Source organism: Spinacia oleracea, chromosome 2 (assembly GCF_020520425.1).
Source record: "Spinacia oleracea cultivar Varoflay chromosome 2, BTI_SOV_V1, whole genome shotgun sequence".
Taxonomy (NCBI): domain Eukaryota; kingdom Viridiplantae; phylum Streptophyta; class Magnoliopsida; order Caryophyllales; family Amaranthaceae; genus Spinacia; species Spinacia oleracea.
In genome coordinates this window covers 71,155,711-71,180,690 of record NC_079488.1, presented here as the reverse complement: position 1 = coordinate 71,180,690, position 24,980 = coordinate 71,155,711, and the positions used below count along the sequence as shown (strand labels likewise).

Below are 24,980 nucleotides of genomic sequence, written 5' to 3'. Positions count from 1 at the left end.
CATTTTCAACGCCCCTGGCTGGGCGCCAAAATTTCTCACGCCCACTGCTGGGCGCTGAAGTTGCTGCCTGGCCTTTTGGTCAGGCACAGTAGCCTCGGTGCCTGCGCATAAAAAAATATACGTAGCAAGAAAAAAAAATAACTTTTCGAAAAAATTGCTGCGAGGGCGTATGAAAAGGCACTCGATTCTAAAAGCGACTTGTAAAAAATAAAATAACTCTTTGTGTCGTTGTTAGGCCTCCTATGACGACAATATTCGGCTCCAAAACCGAACATGCTAATTAAATGACCTTGAATGTCACATGGGCAAAGTATTCAAAAAATGATGTTCGAATAAAGTTTTCAAAGAAAAAAAAAATGTTCAAATGAAAAATAAGTAAATCCGAGTCTAGACTAGGCTATGCCGAAGTACAATCTAAATCCTAAGTCTTAGTTGTCTTATCCATAGAATCGGTCCTAATACTTGGTGTTGTTCTGCAAGCTAAAAGGTTAAACCATATTGAGTCTCCCTTCCTAACATTTAAATCAATGAGCACCCATATGTAATTGTCATCCCTTGCTAGGAATCCACGGCCTCAATACTCTCTCTCACCAATAAAAAGAATATATTATAGTATTTGCGAAATGAAAACGGTCACATTCTGGAAATCATTCCCCCATAGTCGCACAACCCCCAAAGTGAACCTAAGGTGTTAATACCATTGGCAAAGAAAAAATTAATGGCCCCCAAGGCTTATAATCACATTGGGTCACGACTATCATAGTCCTCTCGAGTCACTCGCTCCTTGAAATACTACTAAGTACGGACTAAAAAAATTTCCATGAATGCAACATGACCAACCATGAAAATACCCAAATCCGCATACCATAAGGCTACCATTGGGGTAAAGAAATACACACTAAGAGAAGCCGCACTAATGATTCTAGTCTTGCAAAAATAAAAATCCGATCTCCCCAATTAACTACCTTGCCAACATTAAGCAAAATGGCGCATGACAAATGAACACCCAAGGGTTAAAATCTAAAGTGTCAACCAACGAAAGTTATGGTCCAATTAGCCTAAGTCTGAGAGTCACTTAGTCGAGTATTATAGGCTTACACCATGTCATTATTTTGAGTCTAGGCCACCTCCTTGCATTCATACACGGGTTATAATCAGAAAGATTAATGAAACTTTGAGTCTAAATCACAACTTCCAATTAAATCCCAGAAACTGGAATCTGAAAAGAAGCAAAAAGTTATTTTCGATGCAATTCTTTCGTTAAATTTCAATAAGGTAAAAACAAGATCTCGAATCTACGCTATTTGCACATTTTAAGAAACGACTAAATACGCTTGCAAAGTAAGATAATTTAAAGGTCCACCCTAGGCCAAATAAAATTAAAGGTCCACCCTAGGCCAACTAAAATTAAAGGTCCACTATAGGCCCACCAAACGAGGCGAGTCTCGCCTCGTGACTCAAAGACCACAACCATCTACCTTCTAGCCCAAATTAAAAAAGGATTTATGTTGGGGAGGAATCCCAAGCAAAAAGAAAGAAAAAATAGAAAGAGAAAAGGGAGAGCGAAAAGAGCAAGCCATGGAATACTTATCCCGTAGTGCAACATTTACCCAAGTAAACGAATGAAGAGAATTGAGTCAACCAATCCAAATCATAAAGTTCTACGATGTCTACCCTTTCCAATCCTCATGTTCTTAGACGCCTTCGCTCTAGGGCCCCTGTTCAGCTCATCTAACCCATCCATGTTCTCATTGCCATAACCCAAGAAACCATTACCTCGACTCTTGTTCTTGAACTTGTTGTCAACAGCAAACCACGCACGGCCATTGACACGTGCGTCATACCCATTATTTCCAAAGCCCAAAACCCGTTCATACACCACCATTAGCATAATGACCATATAACTTGTGTGGATACATCCTGTTGATATACCCTTGAGCCGTCCCCATACTACTCATTGGCCTTGATTGATGTAAACTCGTGACACTAGCTTGAGGCTGCAAATTGTGAGTCCTAGCAGATATAATCCTCATGCTTGACCAATGCCTATACAAATTATCCTATCTCATTCAACCCATCTTTCAAACCGTCTTGAGTCACGAGTAAAAAAGGAAGACAAATGAAAAGTACAAAAAAAAAATTAATAAATAATAAAAAAGCAAACTTTGCAAAGCGCCTTTAAAAATTCGTCTAAAAAGAAAAAGAAGCATTTAGCGCACCAAAAAAGATCCTCCCAGAAGTCATTTTCAGCGCCCATAGCTGGGCGCCGAAATCTTTAGCGCCCCAGCCTGGGCGCTGAATCTCTCTGCTTGCTAAAATTTGTCCAGAAGTGCTCGTCATTTTATCCGCACATGCACGGAAAAATAACGAACACTTGGAGGGGTACAGCACGTATTCAGATATACGTACCACCAAAGAAATACATGTACTCAATCAAAAAAAATATAAAACAAATTTTTGGCTTACGGCAAAGCAGCAGATTAAAATAATAACAAACTTCATTAATTCTACCGTTTCAAATAATATGTTTTCACCTCAGAACATACTTATCGAATTCGGCATTCTAAGAAACCATTTTCTAGGCTAAGAACTACACAAGACCTGATTCCAAATTAAATCTATTTAAGGCGGATACGTAGACAATCCATGATTCGGTCCAACCAATTTGCAAAAATATTAAAGCCTATAGAAAAACAAGAATTAGAAATAGAGTCCCTTATTGAAATTTAATTACTTGCAATCCAAGTTGAAAGAAAAATTTAAGTCAAAGGAAGAATCCAAGTCATCAAGATGCCAAAATTAATGAGCACACATCGAAAAATAATAAGGGCACGTACCCTTGCCAGAAGGAGCACTCACACTCCTAGGCACTTAGCCAAGACTCAAAAAAATCGCTTTGCCTCAATTGAATTGGGGCTAGCGCAAGCATCCATGACCTCTAAAGTACTCGACTTGACCCTCCCTAAAGCGAACCAACTCACTTAAAGACTTTCTTTCACAACTAGACATAGTCGTTCGCTTAAAGACCTTCTTTCACCACTAGACACAATCATAATCGCCAACAAGTAATAAAGGCAGTAAGCTTGCAATAAAGAGGATTGTTCTACGGCGTCGCCCCATCGTTCCTTCGAACTCAGGGCACCCGTCCATGGTAATTCGAATGCTTGCTAATCCCCTTTGAAAAAAAATATCAGACATTGTCAATAAGACTTGGCACTTAACCAAGGCTCACCCTACTCAGACAGATGACACGGGCATCTAAAATCGAAATCTAAAAGCATCGTTAATGAGAAGACATAATAGCAACTGGGGGCTAAAAGATTGAAATATAAGAGCTAGGGAAAGAACTAAGTATACCTTGACCTTTTGTACAGACATACACCAAGTAAATCTAAGTCGATTTGAAAACGGTTAATATTCCCGAAATTCTGGAAAATATGGCCCTAAAAGCCTAAAGCATATGCCAAACGGGCACAAGTGTATCTTGACGCCTGCACCCTGGCCTCCAGCAAATCGTTAGACAACATTCCAAAAATCGTAACAGTATTTTGATTCACTCAAGTAATCCTGTGCGAACCCTTCTATAAGTCAACTTACTTAGGACACCTCGGATTGTACACAGTAGGATTCGGATTTTAAATAATGTCAAATAATTTTCAAAGACTTCTTCGAACATAATAGAGTGTCGTTGGTTTAAGCTAAGTAGGCGTTTATCTCAATGTTACAAGCGAGTCAAAGATATTTCTAAACATGATTATGGGTAAAGAAAGGCACCTAGCTTTTGGTCAAGGCACACTTCAAGATGTGACTACCTTGACCATGGCGATGTCGCATAATACGATATTTACAAGAGAAGTAGCAGATCACTACTCGAATGTACCTCGCACTAAACGAGTCTGGTTCAAACTATTCATGATCCATGTCACCATGAATGCATAAAGACGTATGCCAAGCATTATAGCACCAAGCCAATCCCGTAGCTACAATTGGGGGCTTGAGAAAAACACTCTAAAAATGCTCGAAACGACGATTTTATAGCAAATTCTCGACGCTAATGCTATGCACACGTCATAGGGGCACAATCCTAAGGTCCATCGTGTTTAACGAACCTTAGAATGGCTACAACCCCTCCCAAATTCTAAGCGTTACTTAGAATATATAAAGTCGCCCCACTAACAATGGTAATTGAAAATCGCGAGTGACCAAAACTCCGATCAAACTACTGCACATAACGCTCGCCCTACAAGCGCCCGTTACACAGTCTACCTCGTTCCAAGGCAAAAGCGAAAGAAAAAAAATCAAGGATAAGAACTGTCAAAATATACCCCGAAATCAATTTCAACGCCTAGAGCTGGGCGCCGATATCTTTGACGCCCCAGGCTGGGCGCTGAATCTTTCTGCTAGCCATGGTTTGCCCAGATATAAAAATAAGAAAGAAACACCTATGAATCCTCGCATCGAACGAAGTAATAAGCCGTGCAAACCCATGCAGAAGGTGCTACACTTGTTCGAGCACCTGAACGAGGCGTGATGAAGCACTCCAATGCAAAAAATAATAATGATATCCCAACACCTGGAGAAATGTTCTAATACATGCGGTTAGGCCACACAAGCCTACGTCGCACCATAAGTTCAACTATCCAACGGTACAAGTCTAAAAAAGAGAGTAAGGCATATTGCACTAATGCGGGCACGACCAAAGAGCATGTGTAAAAGAGGCAAAAACTACTTATCGCCCAAATTCAAAATGCAAGCCACACGACTCCTACATTAAGGATTAAAGGTGGCAAAATATTACCTACCACGGAAGGGATACCTCGCACCTACACGAGCGGGACCCCAAGGCATCTTTCTCAAAAAGAACCTACAAAATCATACGCCAAAAGAAAGCATCCCAACATGCATACTTGGGGGCTCCAAGCTACGAAACGACCATAGCAAAATAAAAAAATCTCGAAGCAAATGTTTGAACGATCAAGAAGGGCACGATGTTTGAGCCCACTTCATGAATGGGCCTGAACCCTATCAAGCTTCTAAGCAAACTATTCAAAATCAGTCATCGCTCAAAAAAAAATGATTCAAGCAAACTGATTAATGGACCGCACACAACGGCCATTCCATGAACGCTCGTTCGCACATACATATCATCATTCTAAGTATCGAACATTCACGAACGCGTTCAAAAGGAAAAATATACAACAACAAGAGCGGTCAAAGTCTCACGCCTCAAGGTATGTTCCTCGGGCCATATAGACTCGCCCAACTATCACAATAACTGTACGCCTTAAGAGCAACAGGTCCTTAAAATAATGGCCCCAAAGCGACAAGCACCGTAGTCCACCAATCAGCTACGGCTCCTCAAGAAAATCATCACGTTCTAAAAATAAAGAAAAAACAAAAGAGAAGAGAATACATAGAACTTCCAAGTGAAATAGATGAATGAACAAGAGGCCGACTGTCTCATCAAAAGACCAGCCCAAACAACACTTTCAACGCCCCATCTGGGCGTGAATTATGTCAACGCCCAGGCCTGGGCGCCGAAATAAACCCAGGCTCAAAAAAGGCCCTAACTTCTATTGGGCCCTGCCGCATCCATTTGACTCGGAAATTACTGATTTTCTTACTGAAAGTCGCACCTCACGACTTTGTTAAGAGTAGCACACCACTAAAAAGATCGCTCGCACTTACGAGCACGATCCCAAACACGATCAAAGACATTACAAAATGCGTAGGAACCTCTTTGACAAGAAATGACCGTCAAGCACGAATGCTTGGGGGCTCGAAAGAAAATATATATTTCAAAAAAAAAAGTATGCAAAGTTAAAACAATATTCCCAGACTACGCTGTACGAAGTCCCGTGTTTGGATAATCTCAAAAGAAAAAGAACCGGTTTACGACTTCAAGACAAAGGTCGCCGTTGATACTTATACATGGTCCCCCAATCAAGGACCCAGGTAGTGGAAAAATTGAGCCGTAAGGACTAGCTCAAAACCATGAAGGAAGATGACCACAAGACAATGGTCCGTCTAAGCACGTTGTCAACCCACATTCAGGTTACAACTAAACCCGAGTATCCCTCGAAAGAATTCGCTCCTACGATAATGAATAAGAAAAGAAATTCTCAAAGAAATCACAAGAACAAATGGAATAGGGACTTGCCCACCTCAATCGGGCAAGATCGTGCCACGAACCGCGCGAGTTCCAAATAGAAAAACGAATTCAGGGATGTCCACCCTTAGCGGATAGGGCTCGCCCACCTTCCGCGGGCGGGGTCTGCGTCACTAACCGCGCAGGTCCTCAGTTTTCGAAAAATAAAATCTTCAAAATGAAACAGGCTCGCCATCTTCAGCTGGCGGGGTCTACGGCGCAAACCACGTAGGTCCTTTTTTTAAAAACAACACAAACAAATTTCAAAATAGATTCGTCCACTTCTATCGGACGGGGTGTCCACCCTTAGCAGACAGGTTCGCCATCTTTAGCCGGCGGGGTCTACGTCTCAAGCCGTGTAGGTCCTTATTTTCAAATTTCAAAAATAGATTCGTCCACTTCTATCGGACGGGGTGTCCACCCTTAGCGGACAGGCTCGCCATCTTTAGCCTGCGGGGTCTGCGTCACTGACCGCGCAGGTCCTTAGTTGCTGCAGCGATAACCTTTATCGATTTTCCCATTTTCCAAAAATTAAAGGATCGGTTTTCCCTTTTTTCCAAAAATTAAAGGATCGGTTTTCCCTTTTTCTAAAAATTAAAGGATCGGTTTTCCCTTTTTCCAAAAATTAAAGAATCGGTTTTCCCTTTTTCCAAAAATTAAAGGATCGGTTTTCCCTTTTTTCCAAAAATTAAAGGATCGGTTTTCCCTTTTACTAAAAATTAAAGGATCGGTTTTCCCTTTTTCCAAAAATTAAAGGATCGGTTTTCCCTTTTTCCAAAAATTAAAGGATTGGTTTTCCGTTTTTCCAAAAAAGAACGATGTGATTGGTTTTCCCTTTTTTCCAAAAATTAAAGGATTGGTTTTCCGTTTTTCCAAAAAAGAACGATGTGATGGATTTTCCTTCGTTTTACGTCCCATAAAAACAAGGAGGTTTTCTCGTTTAACTAGCCTTGAAAATGAGAATCTTTAAAAACATTTTTACCTCGTGGTTGGGCTTGGCCAGGCTCAATTACACTTTATAGTTGTGATTTCGAAAACATCTGTAGCTACTCCCAATGACAAAGTGAGGGAGTTTCTACACTTCTTTAGATCCTTCCAATGACAAAGTGAGGAAGTTTCTATACTATCCGTTGACAAATCCCAATGACACGTGAGGGATATGTCGACACTCCCCTTAAAATATTCAGATTTGGCAGCCTTCTTCAGTTCATCCGCACTCAGCAAAGTCTCGGCAACAACCAACGGCATAATAGAATAGCAACTTTCCATCTGGCTTATCAAGGGGATCAACCTTATGTCACCGAACTCACCATTGTTATTCGACAGCAAATAATGATTCAACAAGCAAAATACAAGGGCTCGAATGTTCAACTTTTGTTCGGTCATATTTTTACTAGGTCTAAAGTGGTGTTTTAAAAGCTTTGCCAAATTAACCTCATCACCTACAAAAATCTCAGCAAGCATGTTAGCATCTAGTCCTAGGAAAGCCCCTATGGTTGTTTTACCCTCTTCAATGGTGCCAGGGGTGGCAGGAGTAGCATTAGTAGGATAAACAAGGATCGCGGCAAATTCATCTGGCAAAGGACATATTTCGTCCTAATTCATCCTAATTCCTCGTGGATTAGAGTTCTGCAATTCTATCTTTCCACGAACTCTTTCCTATAAATAGACCCTTAAGTTCGACGTGAAAAGGACACACAACACACAATTATATTCTGAGTATTGACTCTAAACCCCTAAGCCTAAGCCTCATGCTGCAAAACTGATCACGCGTTCTGTCGCAATATATCCATAAATCGAACAGAACGTATCCCGTCCCATAATTTGAGATTCGTTAAATAAAAGGAGAAATAGCAAAGTCAAAGTGGTTAGTTTTCTAAGAACCGTGACGCACCTCTCAAGGGTGCGTCGTAATGTGTCCCTTTTCCATGGTTTAATTGCTTTCCTCGCCCTTTTATGAACTGTTAAACTAACTAAAATCTGATTGTTCGATCACGCTTAATAAATATGATATTTTCGGGAAATTGGATTATCATGCTAGGTCCCTTAAAACAATCTAAATCAGATAATCACGTTCGATCTAGTACTATATGTTGCATATTGATAAAATCAACTCAGATTAGTTTAATAGTAACGCATGTCCCTTCAATTATTTATGCTGAGCTAGTAAGGATATCCTGCCTCTGGAGTTATCGAAGACCAAGTACTCCTCTCGGTAGTTACAGTCCCCCGAACCCTCAATCTCTACCCTGCGGGTGTACGTTGAGCGATCCCCACCACCAGGGATCACAAGGGAACCTACGGCCGTCTTGGTCAAACATAATTGCACTCCCTTTATGTCACGATAACCGGGTATTGTCAGTTTTTCTCATTGTCGTTAAAAACTGAATGGCGACTCCTATATTACTAGTCAATTGGGTGTAAACTCACAGGAAATTAAATCCAATTACACTTGATTTGACAAAAAGAAGCGTCACACCCACGAGGGACGAGGTCACGCATTAGCCTCGTGCTTTTTCGACCTCCTCACAACATGCGCAAGGAAAAGATCGATTACCTGCAACAATAGGGGGATCCCCTTAAAATATTCAGATTTGGCATCCTTCTTCAGTTCATCCGCACTCAGCAAAGTCTCGGCAACAACCAACGGCATAATAGAATAGCAACTTTCCATCTGGCTAATCAAGGGGATCAACCTTATGTCACCGAACTCACCATTGTTATTCGACAGCAAATAATGATTCAACAAGCAAAATACAAGGGCTCGAATGTTCAACTTTTGTTCGGTCATATTTTTACTAGGTCTAAAGTGGTGTTTTACAAACTTTGCCAAATTAACCTCATCACCTACAAAAATCTCAGCAAGCATGTTAGCATCTAGTCCTAGGAAAGCCCCTATGGTTGTTTTACCCTCTTCAAAGGTGCCAGGGGTGGCAGGAGTAGCATTAGTAGGATAAACAAGGATCCCGGCAAATTCATCTGGCAAAGGACATATTTCGTTGCCTCGAAAGACAAAAACATGATGATCGGAATCCCAAAAGCTTAGGGCTGCATACATAAAGTTATAATCAATATTAATTTGTTGTAAGCCTAAAAGTGCCTCTAAGTGGTATTCTTTCAACAAAGCCTTTTCTGTAGGAGTAAGGGCTCGTAGCCAACGCCTAACAGCTCGTTGAAGTGAGAAAGGAGGAATCGACATGACAAAAGCAAGGAGGGATTAAGACTAAGCAACTACAAGAGAGAAGAAAATTGAGAGTGATAGAAAATAGGGACGTATCTAGCCCCTATATATAGCTGAAGACATCAAGTGACATCCTGATCCCATTCGGAAACGCGTAAAGAAATCCGAAAACCAAAAATCGCCAAGAGAGGACTTTCGGCGCCCACGGCTGGGCGCCGAAATAATTAACGCCCTGCCTTGGGCGCTGAATATGCAGCCCAAGGCCCAGATTTCACAAAACGCGGAACAGGAAAGGACTTAAAACTGTGTCGCTAGGCGCGAGGCCCTATTGAAATTAAGATCAAGCCCAAAAGCACCTTTAGCACCCAAATATCAAAAAATGAATGTTAAAACTTGGTCAAAACTTAGACTCGTCTCAAGGAATATATGTGTACACTTTTCAAAACAAATATGAGCAAAATAAATATCAAGGTCATTCTTCGAAACACCAAAAAAAAAATATATATATATTGTTAAGTCGTTGGTTTCTCAAAATGAAAAATGTTTGTTTGTCAAAAGATTAATCCGGGCCAAGCTAAACCGGATATTATTGGAAAATAAACTTTGTCGCCCGGAAACTGAAGTCGCACTCCACGACTTCGTCAAAATAGCATATCACTATAAAGGCCACTCGCAAATACGAGCATGACCCCAGACATGATTAAAAGACGTTATAAACTACGTACCTCTCTTGGCGAAAAATGACCGACAAGCCCAATTGCTTGGGGGCTCGCGAAAGAAAATATATACTCCAACAAAGAGTGTGCAAAGTTAAAATCATGTTCCCGGACTACGCTATACACAGTCCCATGTTTGGATAATCTAAAAAAAACGGTATTTTAAAAAATATCGTTGACAGAAATATACACAGTGTGGGCCCACTTATAGGACACACCTAATCAGGAAATATTGCGACCCACCAACAGGTTGTAATCACAAAAGCCCTTCTACATAGGCAAAATGAAAAGAAAGTAAGAAATTCAAAATGGGCTCGCCCACCCTCGGCGGGCGGGGTCTGCGTCACTAGCCGCGCAGGTCCTCAGTTTTTGAAAAATAAAGTCTTCAAATTCAAAATAGGCTCGCCATCTTCAGCCGGCGGGGTCTACGTCACAAACCACGTAGGTCCTTATTTTCAAAAAGCACAAACAAATTTCAAAATCGATTCGTCCACTTCTATCGGACGGGGTGTCCACCCTTAGCGGACAGGTTCGCCATATTTAGCCGGCGGGGTCTACGTCACAAACCGCGTAGGTCCTTATTTTCAAATTTCAAAAATAGATTCGTCCACTTCTATCAGACGGGATGTCCACCCTTAGCGGACAGGCTCGCCATCTTTAGCCGGCGGGGTCTGCGCCACTAACCGCGCAGGTCCTTAGTCGCTGCAGCGATAACTTTTTCTGGTTTTCCCTTTTTCCAAAAATTAAAGGACCGGTTTTCCCTTTTTCCAAAAATTAAAGGATTGGTTTTCCATTTTTCCAAAAAAGAACGATGTGATTGGTTTTCCCTTTTTTCCAAAAATTAAAGGATTGGTTTTCCGTTTTTCTAAAAAAGAACGATGTGCTGGATTTTCCTTCGTTTTACGTCCCATAAAAACAAGGAGGTTTTCTCGTTTAACTAGCGTTGAAAATGAGAATCTTTAAAAACATTTTTACCTCGTGGTTGGGCTTGGCCAGGCTCAATTACACATTATAGCTTGGATTTCGAAAACATCTGTAGCTACCCCCAATGACAAAGTGAGGGGGTTTCTACACTTCTTTAGATCCTTCCAATGACAAAGTGAGGAAGTTTCTATACTATCCGTTGACAAATCCCAATGACACGTGAGGGATATGTCGACACTCCAAGTGATGACCCTTAAGTCAAATGTTATCACTCAGGGGCTCGTGAGACCCTTGCAAAAACAGGTCACCATGGCTTGTGTGGCGTGTGAGGGGGTCGAAAAAGCGCGAGGCTAATGCGTGACCTCGTCCCTCGTGGGTGTGACGATTCTTTTTATTCAATCAAGTGTAATTGGATTTCCTGTGAGTTTACACCCAATTGACTAGTAATATAGGAGTCGCCATTCAGTTTTTAACGACAATGAGAAAAACTGACAAAACCCGGTTATCGTGACATAAAGGGAGTGCAATTATGTTTGACCATGACGGCCGTATGTTCCCTTGTGATCCCTGGTGTGGGGATCTCTCAACATACACCCGCAAGGTAGAGATTGAGGGTTCGGGGGACTGTAACTACCGAGAGGAGTACTTCGCTCGTCGATAACTCCAGAGGCAGGATATCCTTACTAGCTCAACATAAATAATTGAAGGTACATGCGTTAACTATTAAACTAATCTGAGTTGATTTTAGCAATATGCAACATATAATACCAGAACGATCGTGAGTATCTGATTTAAATAGTATTAAGGGACCTAGCATGATAATCCAATTTCCCAAAAATATCATATTTATTAGGCGTGATAGAACAATCAGATTTAGTTAGTTTAACAGTTCATAAAAGGGCGAGGAAAGCAATTAAATCATCGAGAAGGGGCACATTACGACGCACCCTTGAGAGGTGCATCACGGTTCTCAGAAAACTTACCACTTTGACTTTGCTATTTCTCCTTTTTATTTAACGAATCTCAATTATGGGACAGGATACGTTCTGTTCGATTTATGTATCGATTGCGACAGAACGCGTGAACAGTTTTGCAGCGTGAGGCTTAGGCTAAGGGTTAGAGTCAATACTCAGAATATAATTGTGTTGTGTGTTCTTTTCACATCGAATTTGAGGCTGTATTTATAGGGAAGAGTTCGTGGAAAGATAGAATTGCAGAGTTCTAATCCACAAAGAATTAGGAAAAAACACGTACCCAGGTATTTTCAGCGCCCAGGGCTGGGCGTCAAAGATTTCGGCGCCCAGGGCTGGGCGTTGAAAATAGAGATCCATGCAATTTCGACGCCCAGGGCTGGGCGTTAAAGATTTCGGCGCCCAGCTCTGGGCGTTGAAAATGATGTCTGGGCCGAGTTCTTTGTCAGTTTCGGATTCCTAGAATCCGGAGTGTTTGAGATTTAATCGAGTCTTCTAGTGCGTATCAACTTTATGACGGAATGCGTCTGGGCCCGTTACGAACTCTAGGCTCGTTAGGATTTTAATTAATACGTAACTCTTATTTGCGAATCATACTAGGAACAGGATTCTTATCGCAAAGTCTATCTCATTTAGGATTTATGTTGGAGTGCAGCACCTAATTCTGACAGGTTTCTATCTTTTATGACTTGCCGCTTTTAACAACTACCATTACGGCAGTTACTATCTTTAGCAGGTTTCCATAAATAGCAGGTTTCTATAAATAGCAGGTTTCGGGTGAAATGAAAAGGGGAATTGAGATTCGTTTTTTTATAGGAGATGCGTTGTCAAGTGGAGATTTACACTTTCATCATCGAACCTTTCCTTTTCGGGAATGGGGACAAAAGTAGGCGTCTACAGTTAGCCCCCACTTTGACTGAGTCTTGGAATAAGACGATGGTCAAAGTATTAGACGGAGTGCGTCACACAAGCCATGGTGTATGTGACCTGTTTTGCGAGGGTCTCACGAGCCCCCGAGTGATAACATTTGACTTAAGGGTCATCACTTGAAATGTCGACATATCCCTCACGTGTCATTGGGATTAGTCAACTGATGGTATAGAAACTTCCTCACTTTGTCATTGGAAGGATCTAAAGGTGCGTAGAAACTCCCTCACTTTGTCATTGGGAGTAGCTACAGATGTTTTCAAAATCAAAGCTATAAAGTGTAATTGGGCATGGCCAAGCCCAATCACGAGGTAAAAATGTTTTTAAAGATTCTCATTTTCAGGGCTAGCTAAACGAGAAAACCCCCTTGTTTTTATGGGACGTAAAACGAAGGAAAATCCAGCACATCGCTCTTTTTTGGAAAAAACGGAAAACCAATCCTTTTAATTTTGGAAAAGGGAAAACCAGAAAAGGTTATCGCTGCAGCGACTAAGGACCTGCGCGGTTTAGTGGCGCAGACCCCGGCGGCTAAAGATGGCGAGCCTGTCCGCTAAGGGTGGACACCCCGTCCGATAGAAGTGGACGAATCTGTTTTTTGAAATTTGAAAATAAGGACCTATGCGGTTTGTGACGTAGACCCCGCCGGCTAAAGATGGCGAGCCTGCCCGCTAAGGGTGGACACCCCGTCCGATAGAAGTGGACGAATCTATTTTAAAATTTGTTTGTGCTTTTTGAAAATAAGGACCTACGTGGTTTGTGACGTAGACCCCGCCGGCTGAAGATGGCGAGCCTATTTTGAATTATGAAGACTTTATTATTCGAAAATTGAGGACCTACGGCTAGTGACGCAGACCCCGCCCGCTGAAGGTGGGCGAGCCCTGTCCGCTAAGGGTGGACGCCCCGCTCGCTGGAGGTGAGCGAACCTGAATTCGTCTTTTTTGATTTGGGAACTCGCGTGGTTTGTGACGCGATCTTGCCAACTGAAGATGGGCAATTTCCTATTTCTTTGGTTCTTTGTGATTTCTTTTGAGAATTTCTTTTCTTATTCATTCTCGCAGGAGCGAATTCTTTCGAGGGATGCTCGGATTTAGTTGCAACCTGAATGTGGGTTGACAACGGGCTTAGACGGACCATTGTCTCGTGGTCATCATCTTTCATGGTCTTGAGCTAGTCTTTACGGCTCAATTTTGCCACTACTTGGGTCCTTGATTAGGGGACTATGTATAAGTATCAACGGCGACCTTTGTCTTGAGGTCGTAAACCGGTTTTATTTTTTGATACATCCAAACACGGGACTTTGTACAGCGTAGTATGGGAATATTGTTTTAATTTTTCATACTCTCTTTTGAAATATATATTTTCTTTCGAGCCCCCAAGCATTCGTGCTTGACGGTCATTTCTCGTCAAAGAGGTTCCTACGCATTTTGTAATGTCTTTGATCGTGTTTGAGATTGTGCTCGTAAGTGCGAGAGATCTTTGTAGTGGTGTGTTACTCTTGACAAAGTCGTGAGGTGCAACTTTCAGTAAGGAATTTGGCAATTTTCGAGTCAAATGGATGCGGCAGGGGCCCAATAGAAGTTAGGGCCTTTTTTGAGCCTGGGTTCATTTTCGGCGCTCAGGCCTGGGCGTTGAAATAATTCACGCCCAGGTGGAGCGTTGTAAGTGTTTTTTGGGCTGGTCTTTTGATGACACAGTTGGCCTCTACATGGCCCGAGGAACATACCTTGAGGCGCAAGACTTTGACCGCTCTTGTTGTTGTATATTTTTCCTTTTGAACGCGTTCGTGAATGTTCGATACTTAGAATGATGATATGTATGTGCGAACGAGCGTTCATAGAATGGTCGTTGTGTGCGGTCCATTAATAAGTTTGCTTGAATCATTTTTTTTGAGTAATGACTGATGTTGAATAGTTTGCTTAGAAGATTGATAGGGTTCAGACCCATTCATGAAGTGGGCTCAAGCATCGTGCCCTTTCGATCGTTCAAACATTTGCTTCGAGATTTTTTTATTTTGCTATGGTTATTTCGTAGCTTGGAGCCCCCAAGTATGCATGTTGGGATGCTTCCTTTTGGCGTACGATTTTTGTAGGTTCTTTCGAGAAAGATGCCATGGGGTTCCGCTCGTGTAGGTGCGAGCTATCCCTTTCGTGGTAGGTAATACTTTGCTACTTTCAATCCTTAATGTAGAAGTAGTGTGGCTTGCATTTTGAATTTGGGCGATAAGTAATTTTTGCCTCTTTTACACATGCTCTTTGGTCGTGCCTACATTAGTGCAATATGCCTTACTTTTTTTTTTATACTTGTACCGTGGGACGGTTGAACTTATGGTGCGACGTAGGCTTGTGTGGCCTAACGACGTGTCTTAGAACATTCCTCCAGGTGTTGGGATATTATTATTTTTTGTATTGGAGTACTTCATCATGCCTCGTTCAGGTGTTCGAACAAGTGTAGCATCTTCTGCGTGGGTTTGCACGGCTTATTACTTCGTTCGATGCGAGGATTCATAGGTGTTTCTTCCCTTTTTTTTTTATATCAGGGCAAAACGTGACTAGTAGAAAGATTCAGCGCCCAGGCTGGGGCGTTAAAGATATCGGCGCCCAGCTTTGGGCGTTGAAATTGATTTCTGGGCAGAATTTTGACAGTTTTTTCTTTCTTGATTTTTTCCTTTCGCTTTTGCTTTGGAACGAGGTAGACCGTGTAACGGGCGCTTATAGGGCGAGCGTTAGGTGCAGTAGTTTAATCGGAGTTTTGGTGACTCGCGATTTTCAGTTACCCTTGTTAGTGGGGGTGACTTTATATATTCTAAGTAGTGCTTAGAATTTGGGAGGGGTTGTAGCCATTCTAAGGTTCGTTTTACACGATTAAAGCTTAGGATTGTGCCCCTATGACATATGTATAGCATTAGCGTCGAGAATTTGCGATGAAATCGTCATTTCGAGCATTTTTAGAGTGTTTTTCTCAAGCCCCCAATTGTAGCTACGGGATTGGCTTGGTGCTATAATGCTTTGCATACGTTTTTATGCATTCATGGTGACATGGATCATGAATAGTTTGAACCAGACTCGTTTAGTGCGAGGTACGTTCGAGTAGTGATTTTGCTGCTTCTCTTGTAAATGTCGTATTGTGCGACATTGCCATGGTCAAGGTAGTCACATGTTGAAGTGTGCCTTGTCCAAAAGCTAGGTGCCTTTCTTTACCCTTAATCATATTTGGAAATCTTTTGACTCACTTGCAAAATTGAGATAAACGCATACTTAGCTTAAACCAACGACACTTTATTATGTTCGAAAAAGTCTTTGAAAATTATTTAAAATCCGAATCCTACTGTGTACAATCCAAGGAGTCCTAAGTAAGTTGACTTATAGAAGGGTTATATGAGTGAATCAAAATACTGTTACGTTTTTTAGAATGCTGTCTAAGGATTTGCTGGAAGCCAGGGTGCAGGCGTCAAGATATACTTGTGCCCGTTTGGCATATGCTTTCATGCTTTTAGGGCCATCTTTTCCAGAATTGCGGGAATATAAACCGTTTTCAAATCGACTTAGATTTACTTGGTGTATGTCCGTACAAAAGGTCAAGGTATACTTAGTTCTTTCCCTAGCTCTTTCATTTCAATTTTTAGCCCCCAGTTGCTATTATGTCTTCCCTTTAATGATACTTTTAGATTTCGATTTTAGATGCCCGTGTCATATGTCTGAGTAGGGTGAGCCTTGGTTAAGTGCCAAGTCCTATTGACAATGTCTGATTTTTTTCAAAGGAGATTAGCAAGCATTCGAATTACCATGAACGGGTGCCCTGAGTTAGAAGGAACGATGGGGCGATGCCGTAGAACAATCTTTTTCATTGCAAGCTTACTGCCTTTACTACTTGTTGGCGATCATGACTGTGTCTAGTGGTGAAAGAAGGTCTCTAAGCGAACGACTATGTCTAGTGGTGAAAGAAAGTCTTTAAGTGAGTTAGTTCGCTTTAGGGAGGGTCAAGTCGAGTACTTTAGAGGTCATGGACGCTTGCGCTAGCCCCCATTCAATTGAGGCAAAGCGATTTTTTTTGAGTTTTGGCTAAGTGCCTAGGAGTGTGAGTGCTCCTTCTGGCAAGGGTACGTGCCCTTATTATTTTTCGATGTGTGCTCATTAATTTTGGCATCTTGGTGACTTGGATTCTTCCTTTGACTTAAATTTTTCTTTCGACTTGGGTTGCAAGTAATTAAATTTCAATAAGGGACTTCTATTTTTATTCTTGTTATTCTATAGGCTTTAATATTTTTGCAAATTGGTTGGACCGAATCATGGATTGCCTACGTATCCGCCTTAAATAGATTTAATTTGGAATCAGGTCTTGCGTAGTTCTTAGCCTAGAAAATGGTTTCTTAGAATGCCGAATTCGATAAGTATGTTCTGAGATGGAAACATATTTTTTGAAACGGTAGAATAAGTGAAGTTTATTATTATTTTAATATGCTACCTTGCCGTAAGCCAAAAATTTGTTTTATATTTTTTTTTGAGTACATGTATTTTTTGGTGGTACGTATATCTGAATACGTGCTGTACCCCTCCAAGTGTTCATTATTTTTCCGTGCATGTGCGGATAAAATGACGAGCACTTCTGGACAAATTTTTAGCAGGCAGAGAGATTCAGCGCCCAGGCTGGGGCGCTAAAGATTTCGGCGCCCAGCTCTGGGCGCTGAAAATGACTTCTGGGCGGATCTTTTTTTGGTGCGCTAAATGCTTCGTTTTTGTTTTTAGACTAACTTTAGAGGCGCTTTTGCAAAGTTTCTTTTTTATTATTCACATTTTATTATTTTTTTTACAATTTTCATTTGTTTCCCTTTTTTATTTGTGACTCAAGACGGCTTGAAAGATGGGTTGATAGGATAATTTGTATAGGTATTTAGTCAAGCATGAGGATTACATCTGCTAGGACTCATAATTTGCAGTCTCAAACTAGTGTCACGAGTTTACATCAACCAAGGCCAATGAGTAGCATGGGGACGACTCAAGGGAATATCAACAGGATGCATTCAAACAAGTTATATGGTCATTATGCTAACGGTGGTGTAATAAATGGGTTTGGGCTTTGGAAATAACGGGTATGACGCACGTGTCAATGGTCGTGCGTGGTTTGCAGTTGACAACAAGTTCAAGAACAAGAGTCGAGGTAATGGTTTCTTGGGTTATGGCAATGAGAACATGGATGGGTTAAATGAGCTGAACAGGGACCCCAGAGTGAAGGCGTCTAAGAGCATAAGGATTGGAAAGGGTAGATATCGTAGAATCTTATGATTTGGATTGGTTGTTGTACTTTGGGAGGTACGGGCTAAGTATTTCATGGCTTGCTCTTTTCGCTCTCCTTTTTCTCTTTCTATTTTCTTTTTGCTCGGGATTTCCCCCCTCAACATAATTTTTTTTATTTGGGCTAATAGGTAGATGGTTGTGGTCTTTGAGTCACGAGGCGAGACTGAATGAGCGTCGTTTGGTAGGACTATAGTGGACCTTTAATTTTAGTAGGCCTAGGGTGGACCTTTAATTTTTGTTGGCCTAGGGTGGACCTTTAAATTGTCTTACTTTGCAAGCGTATTTAGTCGTTTCTTAAAATGTGCAAATAGCGTAGATTCAAAATGTTATTTTTACCTTATTGAAATTTAACGAAAGAATTACATCGAAGATAATTTTTTGCTTCTTTTCAGATTCCGGTTTCCGGGATTTAACTGGAAGTTGTGATTTAGACTCAAGCTTTCATTAATCTTTCTGATTATAACCCGTGTATGAGTACAAGGAGGTGGCCTAGACTCAAAATAATGACGTGGCGTAAGCCTATAACACTTGACCAAGCGACTCTCAGACTTAGGCTAATTGGACCTTAACTTTCGTTGGTTGACACTTCAGATTTTAACCCTTGGGTGTTTATTTGTCATGCGCCATTTTGCTTAATGTTGGCAAGGTAGTTAATTGGGGAGATCGAATTTTTATTTTTGCAAGGCTAGAATCATTAGTGCGGCTTCTCTCTTAGTGTGTATTGCTTTACCCCAATGGTAGCCTTATGGCATGCCGATTTGGGTATTTTCATGGTTTGTCGGGTTGCATTCATGGAAAATCTTTTAGTCCGTACTTAGGAATACTTCAAGGAGTGAGTGACTCGAGAGGACTATGATAGTCGTGACCCAATGTGATCATAAGCCTTGAGGCCATTAATTTTATGTTTTGCCAGTGGTATTGACGCCTTAGGTTCACTTTGGGGGTTGTGCGACTATGGAGGAATGATTTTCAGAATATGACTGTTTCCATTTTGCAAATACTTGAATTAAATAATATGTTCTTTTTATTGGTGAGAGAGAGTATTGAGGCCGTGGATTCTTAGCAAGGGATGACAATTACATATGGGTGCTCATTGATTTAAATGTTAGGAAGGGAGACTCAATATGGTTTATCCTTTTAACTTGCAGAACGACACCAAGCATTAGGACCGATTCTATGGATAAGACAACTAAGACTTAGGATTTGGATTGTATTTTGGCATAGCCTAGTCTAGACTCGGATTTATTTGAACATTTATTTTTTTCTTGAAGACTTTATTCGAACATTATTTTTTGAATATTTTGCCCCTGTGACATTCAAGGTCGTTTAATTAGCATGCTTGGTTTTGGTGTCGAGCATTGTCGTCGTAGGAGGCCTAACAACGACACAAAGAGTTATTTATTTTTTTATCTTTTAGTCGCTTTTAGAGTCGAGTGCCTTTTCTTACGCCCTCGTAGAAATTCTTTTTACAAACGTTTTTTTTTGTGCTACGTATTTTCCTTTTGCGCGGGCACCGAGGCTGTTGCGCCTGACCAGAAGGCCAAGCAGCAACTTCAGCGCCCAGCGTCGGGCGTGATAAATTCTGGCGCCCAGCCAGGGGCGTTGAAAATGAGTCCCTGGCTGATTCTCGTTTTCTGTTTGCGTCTACTTTTGTTTATGCGACTTCGATTTGCGTGCTTACCTAATAACGTCCTTTACGCGTTGTGCAGCGTTTGTGGGATTCGTTACAGGCCATCCCGAGCGTCGCTTATTTTTGTGGCGATCATTCGGGTTTGCGGAACACGTATTTCGGTATAACTCTTTGGCAAATTAGTCTATGAATGTTTGGGAAATTTTTAAGGTCGTTGGTTTTCTAGGATAGTTTGTCACACATAATCACATATTTCGCTACACATAACTAACATTCATCATGAGGCGATAATAACATGTCATGTACTTTATGAAAGGCTTCTATGGGTAGTTATTTGCGCCTGGCTTGGTACCGCTTCTATCGTAGATCCAACACATGCCCCGGTCGAGGTAGTGTCTTCAACAGACGAATTTCGCTCAAGAGGCCAACCCGCAAGTGCAAGCCAAGGGGGCATGCAGGCGAGAGGGACCTAATGAGCGAGCGATTGGGTTCGGGATAGGTGTACTACCTGCACAAGTACCGAGTGGGCAACATGCGCGGCGTATGCACCCCCCTATTGGCGAAAAAAGGTATCCTTAGTCCCAACTCCCGAGGGAGCCGAGATTCGTTATGCGGTTCTGCCCGTTCACATTAATATGTTGATTTTCAGGTCGTCCCAACTTGATGGGGAAATAAACGCGGGGTAGGATCGTTTCACCCTTCGGCTACTTTGATTACCTACAAGCACGAGTATTTCCTTCACTATCCCCAGCGGAGTCGCCACTGTGAGGGGGTCGAAAAAGCGCGAGGCTAATGCGTGACCTCGTCCCTCGTGGGTGTGACGATTCTTTTTATTCAATCAAGTGTAATTAGATTTCCTGTGAGTTTACACCCAATTGACTAGTAATATAGGAGTCGCCATTCAGTTTTTAACGACAATGAGAAAAACTGACAAAACCCGGTTATCGTGACATAAAGGGAGTGCAATTATGTTTGACCACGACGGCCGTAGGTTCCCTTGTGATCCCTGGTGTGGGGATCTCTCAACATACACCCGCAAGGTAGAGATTGAGGGTTCGGGGGACTGTAACTACCGAGAGGAGTACTTCGCTCGTCGATAACTCCAGAGGCAGGATATCCTTACTAGCTCAGCATAAATAATTGAAGGGACATGCGTTAACTATTAAACTAATCTGAGTTGATTTTAGCAATATGCAACATATAATACTAGAACGATCGTGATTATCTGATTTAAATAGTATTAAGGGACCTAGCATGATAATCCAATTTCCCAAAAATATCATATTTATTAGGCGTGATAGAACAATCAGATTTAGTTAGTTTAACAGTTCATAAAAGGGCGAGGAAAGCAATTAAATCATCGAGAAGGGGCACATTACGACGCACCCTTGAGAGGTGCGTCACGGTTCTCAGAAAACTTACCACTTTGACTTTGCTATTTCTCCTTTTTATTTAACGAATCTCAATTATGGGACAGGATACGTTCTGTTCGATTAATGGATCGATTGCGACAGAACGCGTGAACAGTTTCGCAGCGTGAGGCTTAGGCTAAGGGTTAGAGTCAATACTCAGAATATAATTGTGGTGTGTGTTCTTTTCACGTCGAATTTGAGGCTGTATTTATAGGGAAGAGTTCGTGGAAAGATAGAATTGCAGAGTTCTAATCCACAAAGAATTAGGAAAAAACACGTACCCAGATATTTTCAGCGCCCAGGGCTGGGCGTCAAAGGTTTTGGCGCCCAGGGCTGGGCGTTGAAAATAGGGATCCATGCAATTTCGACGCCCAGGGCTGGGCGTTAAAGATTTCGGCGCCCAGCTATGGGCGTTGAAAATGATGTCTGGGCCGAGTTCTTTGTCAGTTTCGGATTCCTAGAATCCGGAGTGTTTGAGACTTAATCGAGTGTTCTAGTGCGTATCAACTTTATGACGGAATGCGTCTGGGCCCGTTACGAACTCTAGGCTCGTTAGGATTTTAATTAATACGTAACTCTTATTTGCGAATCATACTAGGAACAGGATTCTTATCGCAAAGTCTATCTCATTTAGGATTTATGTTGGAGTGCAACACCTAATTCTGACAGGTTTCTATCTTTTATGACTTGCCGCTTTTAACAACTACCATTACGACAGTTACTATCTTTAGCAGGTTTCCATAAATAGCAGGTTTCTATAAATAGCAGGTTTCGGGTGAAATGAAAAGGGGAATTGAGATTCATTTTTTTATAGGAGATGCGTTGTCAAGTGGAGATTTACGCTTTCATCATCGAACCTTTCCCTTTCGGGAATGGGGACAAAAGTAGGCGTCTACATGGCGCACTCCGTCTAGTACTTTGACCATCGTCTTATTCCAAGACACAGTCAAAGTGGGGGCTAACTGTAGACATCTACTTTTGTCCCCATTCCCGAAAGGGAATATTCGATGATGAAAACGTAAATCTCCACTTGACAACGCATCTCCTATAAAATAACGAATCTCATTACCCCTTTTCATTTCACCCGAAACCTGCTATTTATGGAAACCTGCTATTTATGGAAACCTGCTAAAAAGGCCCTAACTTCTATTGGGCCCTGCCGCATCCATTTGACTCGGAAATTGCCGATTTTCTTACTGAAAGTCGCACCTCACGACTTTGTTAAGAGTAGCACACCACTAAAAAGATCGCTCGCACTTACGAGCACGATCCCAAACACGATCAAAGACATTACAAAATGCGTAGGAACCTCTTTGACAAGAATTGACCGTCAAGCACGAATGCTTGGGGGCTCGAAAGAAAATATATATTTCAAAAAAAAAAAGTATGCAAAGTTAAAACAATATTCCCAGACTACGCTGTACGAAGTCCCGTGTTTGGATAATCTCAAAAGAAAAAGAACCGGTTTACGACCTCAAGACAAAGGTCGCCGTTGATACTTATACATGGTCCCCCAATCAAGGACCCAGGTAGTGGAAAAATTGAGCCGTAAGCACTAGCTCAAAACCATGAAGGAAGATGACCACAAGACAATGGTCCGTCTAAGCACGTTGTCAACCCACATTCAGGTTACAACTAAACCCGAGCATCCCTCGAAAGAATTCGCTCCTGCGATAATGAATAAGAAAAGAAATTCTCAAAGAAATCACAAGAACAAATGGAATAGGGACTTGCCCACCTCAATCGGGCAAGATCGCGCCACGAACCGCGCGAGTTCCAAATAGAAAAACGAATTCAGGGATGTCCACCCTTAGCGGATAGGGCTCGCCCACCTTCAGTGGGCTGGGTCTGCGTCACTAGCCGCGCAGGTCCTTAGTTTTCGAAAAATAAAATCTTCAAAATGAAACAGGCTCGCCATCTTCAGCCGGCGGGGTCTACGGCGCAAACCACGTAGGTCCTTATTTTCAAAACAACACAAACAAATTTCAAAATAGATTCGTCCACTTCTGTCGGACGGGGTGTCCACCCTTAGCAGACAAGTTCGCCATCTTTAGCCGGCGGGGTCTACTTCTCAAGCCGCGTAGGTCCTTATTTTCAAATTTCAAAAATAGATTCGTCCACTTCTATCGGACGGGGTGTCCACCCTTAGCGGACAGGCTCGCCATCTTTAGCCGGCGGGGTCTGCGTCACTAACCGCGCAGGTCCTTAGTTGCTGCAGCGATAACCTTTATCGGTTTTCCCTTTTTCCAAAAATTAAAGGATCGATTTTCCCTTTTTTCCAAAAATTAAAGGATCGGTTTTCCCTTATTCCAAAAATAAAAGGATCGGTTTTCCCTTTTTCCAAAAATTAAAGGATCGGTTTTCCCTTTTTCCAAAAATTAAAGGATTGGTTTTCCGTTTTTCCAAAAAAGAACGATGTGATTGGTTTTCTCTTTTTTCCAAAAATTAAAGGATTGGTTTTCCGTTTTTCCAAAAAAGAACGATGTGATGGATTTTCCTTCGTTTTACGTCCCATAAAAACAAGGAGGTTTTCTCGTTTAACTAGCCTTGAAAATGAGAATCTTTAAAAACATTTTTACCTCGTGGTTGGGCTTGGCCAGGCTCAATTACACTTTATAGCTGTGATTTCGAAAACATCTGTAGCTACTCCCAATGACAAAGTGAGGGAGTTTCTACACTTCTTTAGATCCTTCCAATGACAAAGTGAGGAAGTTTCTATACTATCCGTTGACAAATCCCAATGACACGTGAGGGATATGTCGACACTCCCCTTAAAATATTCAGATTTGGCATCCTTCTTCAGTTAATCCGCACTCAGCAAAGTCTCGGCAACAACCAACGGCATAATAGAATAGCAACTTTCCATCTGGCTAATCAAGGGGATCAACCTTATGTCACCGAACTCACCATTGTTATTCGACAGCAAATAATGATTCAACAAGCAAAATACAAGGGCTCGAATGTTCAACTTTTGTTCGGTCATATTTTTACTAGGTCTAAAGTGGTGTTTTACAAGCTTTGCCAAATTAACCTCATCACCTACAAAAATCTCAGCAAGCATGTTAGCATCTAGCCCTAGGAAAGCCCCTATGGCTGTTTTACCCTCTTCAATGGTGCCAGGGGTGGCAGGAGTAGCATTAGTAGGATAAACAAGGATCGCGGCAAATTCATCTGGCAAAGGACATATTTCGTCCTAATTCATCCTAATTCCTCGTGGATTAGAGTTTTGCAATTCTATCTTTCCACGAACTCTTTCCTATAAATAGACCCTTAAGTTCGACGTGAAAAGGACGCACAACACACAATTATATTCTGAGTATTGACTCTAAACCCCTAAGCCTAAGCCTCACGCTGCAAAACTGATCACGCGTTCTGTCGCAATATATCCATAAATCGAACAGAACGTATCCCGTCCCATAATTTGAGATTCGTTAAATAAAAGGAGAAATAGCAAAGTCAAAGTGGTTAGTTTTCTAAGAACCGTGACGCACCTCTCAAGGGTGCGTCGTAATGTGTCCCTTTTCCATTGTTTAATTGCTTTCCTCGCCCTTTTATGAACTGTTAAACTAACTAAAATCTGATTGTTCGATCACGCTTAATTAAATATGATATTTTTGGGAAATTGGATTATCATGCTAGGTCCCTTAAAACAATCTAAATCAGATAATCGCGTTCGATCTAGTACTATATGTTGCATATTGATAAAATCAACTCATATTAGTTTAATAGTAACGCATGTCCCTTCAATTATTTATGCTGAGCTAGTAAGGATATCCTGCC

The 24,980-nt window shown here is 41.6% G+C and overlaps 1 protein-coding gene across 8 annotated transcripts in view; it reads left to right on the top strand.

Annotated features, from left to right (window-relative positions):
• Nucleotides 1-24,980, top strand: part of LOC110796266 (uncharacterized) — a 50,824-nt gene that overhangs the window by 15,053 nt on the left and 10,791 nt on the right. For 3 of the 8 annotated variants that reach the window (XM_056836971.1, XM_056836969.1, XM_056836975.1), the window contains exon 3: nucleotides 19,868-19,949. The exons of the other annotated variants lie outside the window; for them this stretch is intronic. The gene's annotated coding sequence lies outside the window, so the exon portion shown is untranslated. The remainder of the gene's footprint in view (nucleotides 1-19,867; nucleotides 19,950-24,980) is intronic. 8 annotated transcript variants of the gene reach the window in all.